General features: G+C 40.9%; 1 non-coding gene across 1 annotated transcript; it reads right to left on the bottom strand.

The window, feature by feature from the left end:
* Positions 1–2828: 2828 nt before the first annotated feature.
* On the bottom strand, positions 2829–2917 carry trnay-gua (transfer RNA tyrosine (anticodon GUA)). Its single transcript is given in 2 exon segments — positions 2829–2864; positions 2881–2917. It is a non-coding gene; the product is annotated as a tRNA-Tyr (tRNA).
* Between the last annotated feature and the right edge of the window lie 1791 nt (positions 2918–4708).

Raw genomic sequence — 4708 nt, 5'->3', positions numbered from 1 at the left:
CTTGTTCCCTTTCATCCTTCCTTCCTTCCATCTTTCCTTCTTGTCTTCTTTTCCTTCCTTCCTTTCATCCGTCCTTCTTTGCGTCTGTCCTTCTTCCCTTTCTTCCAGTCTTCTTTTCCTTCCTTCCTTCCTTCCTTCCTCCCTTCCATCTGTCCTTCCTTCCTTCCTTCCTTCCTTCCTTCCTTCCTTCCTTCCTTCCTTCCTTCTTTCCTTCCTTCCTTCCTCCCCTTCCTTCCTTCCATCTGTCCTTCCTTCCATCTCCTCCTTCTTTTCCTTCCTTCTTTCCATTTGTACTTCCTTCCTTCCTTCTTTTCCTTCCTCCCTTCCTTCTCCTCCTTCCTTCCTTCCTTCCTTCCTTCCTTCCTTCCTTCCTTCCTTCCTCCCCTTCCTTCCTTCCATCTGTCCTTCCTTCCATCTCCTCCTTCTTTTCCTTCCTTCTTTCCATTTGTACTTCCTTCCTTCCTTCTTTTCCTTCCTCCCTTCCTTCTCCTCCTTCCTTCCTTCCTTCCTTCCTTCCTTCCTTCCTTCCTTCCTTCCTTCCTTCCTTCCTTCCTTCCTTCCTTCTAATGATGCCCACATGAGATCAAATCCAACATCTACTTTGATGAACATGAAATCTATCTATCTATAAGTTAAATTACGAAGGGGCATAAAATGGAAATACTCAAGTAAAACATGTATTTAAGAACAGTTCATTACTAAAAGTACTTAGTTATATATCATCACTGTGTATATATGACATATTCTTCATGTGTCTATTCCCAACACTCCAGGTTTCCTCTCATCTGTTCTTCCAGCCAGCAGAATAAAACACAATAACTTCACCAACTATGATAAATTCTCTCCAAAAAAAAAAAGTATTTTCCTTTCTGTCTAAACAGGCGACACTCCTGCTGTTATAAACAAATGCACCAACCTTTCTTTTTAATAACTTTTAATAACTTGAACATTTTCTGCGGCTTCAGAGTTCAGAGTCTTTTAATAATGAAGCGAGCAGCAGCAGCAGCAGTTAATCCTCAGAGAGAAAGCTTTTACCGGTAAGAGGAGGCACCGATTCCATTTCTCCGCCCGCATAGCCGAATAAAACAGAACAAATCAGGGCCAAGCTGACATTAGCCTCGCGCTAGCAGGACACCGGCTTCCCATGAAGGCCAATTACTGTACCTCCACACAGGCAGCAGAGGGTTTCCATGACTTCGAGGTGCTGTTTTTTACGTGGGGGGTTAAAAGAGGTGAAAGGAAGCGACTGGGTTTCTACCTTTACAAAGGGACAGGGCAGACATTTCACTGCCAGAGCTGACATGTTTTTTTCTTTCTTCCCCCCCTCCTCTTCTTCCCCTCTCCTCCTTTCTTTCTCCTCTTGACCAGCTGCTGCATAATGAGCCTATCTGGCCTTAAAAGCGAGAGCATTTGCAGTCCGCCGGCTCTCTCTCTCTCTCTCTCTCTCTCTCTCTCTGCTATCTGTGACACTTAACTGCAGAGGAGGAGGAGGAAAAAGCCATTTTCTCTTTAAAGAAAAATATCAGAATCATTTCATATTTCCTGCTCATCATCTTTTCTGAAGAGAACTGCAGGAGGCTGTCGAGCTCTCACACTGTTCTACTCATGTTACATTCAGCAGGGCCGGCGTGCAGAGGTCAGTGTGACTTAATATATGCATTAAACGTCACTCTGAGAGGAGAAATATTGATGAATTCAAGTCATTATTCAGCTGTCAGTGCTGCACTGTATTACATAATTACCGTTTTAGCCACTTATTGGAGTCTTTTTGTTGAAGTGAAGAGCTGAAACAACCCATTAGATAATCAACAGAAGATCAAGAAGAGACTGATGTAATGATGGATTAACTGTTTATGTCATTTTATATATTTTGGAAATAATTCATTTGTCACAGTCTCCTTGAGTCAGGAGCATAGACTGTATATAAGAAATGGACGTAACATCCTTGACGTCACCCATTGGTTTGTGGACTGCTGCTCGGAGGCCAATAGTATCGGATCTGAGCAGCGCCATCTTGAAAATTTCAGGTGCATGCTGGGAAAAATAAAAACATGGATTCTACTTATATGGACATCAGGAGGAGCATGAGGCGCCCTCCTGAACCTGTGAACCAATCAACCTGTCAATCACCACGTAGCCACGCCCTAATGCATACCCTGCTTTATCGTCACATATAAAATCAGGGAGGCCAAAATGTCCCAAATGAACATCATACTGCATTGAAGAAGGCTTTAAACTAGCGATTGAGACCATAAACACATTTTGAAAACGTTTACTGAGGTTAGAAATCAGGTGAGAAGTTGGTGAATTCTCCATTGACTTGTATAGAGACGGAAGTCCTTTTGACACCAAAACGGTCGCCCCCTGGTGGCCTTTTGATAGAATGCAGTTTTGAGTTACTTATGCGTTGGCCTCATTTCAGAGGACCGTAACTCCCCACCTGGTCAGGAGCAGCTTCTTTCTTAGGATGTGAACCCTGATGTCACCTTAGTAAGCAGTGAAGGAACCATTAAAAGCTGATATGCAGACATTCAAGAACATTATATAATAAGTTAATACAAGCAAATACAAGCCAGAGTGAGATCAGGTATGACTTCATGAAGGTAACTGAGAGATTAAGGAGAAGAGACGGGTCTAAGGTATGGTATAAGTCATCACAGAAGACAAAAGGCGGCAGAACAGAGGTTTTAACCAGCTGACGAGGTACAGTCTCTTTTGTGGCATCATTCTGAATGATGACATCAGGAGCAGGGAGTCGAACCAACAATCCTACAACTGTTTGGTGATCCGGTCCACCTCCTCAACCACAGTTGCCCCAAAACATCACCTCCTTCGAGCTGGATTTGAACCAGCGACCTAAGGATGTCTATTGTTATTCTTCTACAGTCCTCCGCTCTACCAACTGAGCTATCGAAGGGGCAGATGTGCACATACTCATGCCCGTAGCAAGACACCTGTCACGTTTGAAATCAATCGGATGAACGGTGTGAGAGATACGCGAATAACAGACAGACTATCTATTTATAGATAGATAGATAGATAGGTAGATAGATAGATAGATAGATAGATAGATAGATAGATAGATAGATAGATAGATAGGTAGGTAGATAGATAGATAGATAGACAGACAGATAGATAGATAGATAGATAGATAGATAGATAGATAGATAGATAGATAGATAGATAGATAGATAGATAGATAGATAGATATATAGATATATAGATAGATAGATAGACAGACAGATAGATAGATAGATAGATAGATAGATAGATAGATAGATAGATAGATAGATAGATATATAGATATATAGATATATAGATAGATAGATAGACAGACAGATAGATAGATAGATAGATAGATAGATAGATATATAGATAGATAGATAGATAGATAGATAGATAGATAGATAGATAGATAGATAGATAGATAGATAGATAGATAGACAGACAGATAGATAGATAGATAGATAGATAGATAGATAGATAGATAGATAGACAGACAGACAGACAGATAGATAGATAGATAGGTAGATAGATAGATAGATAGATAGATAGATAGATAGATAGATAGATAGATAGATAGATAGATAGATAGATAGATAGATAGATGGACGGACGGACGGACGGACGGACGGACGGACGGACGGACGGACGGACGGACAGACAGACAGACAGACAGATAGATATATAGATATATAGATAGATAGATAGATAGATAGATAGATAGATAGATAGATAGATAGATAGATAGATAGATAGATTTTATTATTTTTTTCATGTTTGGAACCAAGCCAACAATGAACTGAAATACTTGATTTGGTTAATTTAGCAGTCTGTAATGATTTGGTAATCATTAATCAATAATGAAAACAGTTGTTGCAGCCCTAATGCTATGTTGGTGTTATGTTATAGTAAAGTCAATATGTTTGGGCTGTTGGGTAGGACGGTTCTGGCCCACGAGCCGTATGTTTGACAACTCTGCTTTATAGTTTAAGTTGCTCCTTAGTCATGCATTTGCTTTACCGATTATCCTCTGAAGGGTTGCAGAGGAGATGGAGCCAAAGAGACAGACATCCATTCACACTCACATTCACACCTACAGGCAATTTAATGCCACCAATTAACCTAAACTGTATGTTTTAGGTCTGTGAAAGGAAGCTGGAAGAACCTGGAGAGACGTCAAGCAGGTTTTTGGTGGGATTTGCTGTTATTGTTGGTCTTATGTTAATAGTAACTGGGTGTTGTGACATCAAACTATGTGTCAAATGATAACTGGGTCGATCAATTCACATGTTTTTAATAGTTTTAGGAATAAGATACATCAGACTTTGACAGACACACACACTGTAAATGAGAAATATATAGAAAATCAGCTGCTTCTCCTTTAATGAGACATTTTCCAGTTTGGCTGTATAACGGCCGTGTGGACACGTAGACCTCCACGCCTTAATCTCTGAGACAGGAAACACGCTACCGGCAGGATCAACCAGGATCAACACGGATCAAGCAGGAAGTGTCGAAGACGGGTCATTAACTGCTTCTACACATCCAATCGTCTGTCAGTGTTTATGGAGGAGGGTTTGGATAGTTATATAAAACCCCCAAAAACAAGACTTTAGGTTTTAGGAAATGGTGACAGGCATGTGGTGATAGGTGAGTGGGTGGGGGAGGGGGGGAGAGGGGGGGGGGCTGACTCCTTTAATCTATA

Source organism: Scomber scombrus, unplaced genomic scaffold (genome assembly GCF_963691925.1).
Source record: "Scomber scombrus unplaced genomic scaffold, fScoSco1.1 SCAFFOLD_53, whole genome shotgun sequence".
NCBI classification, from domain to species: Eukaryota; Metazoa; Chordata; class Actinopteri; order Scombriformes; family Scombridae; genus Scomber; species Scomber scombrus.
The sequence above is the reverse complement of the archived record's forward strand: the minus strand, read 5'-3'. Positions and strand labels throughout refer to the sequence as shown.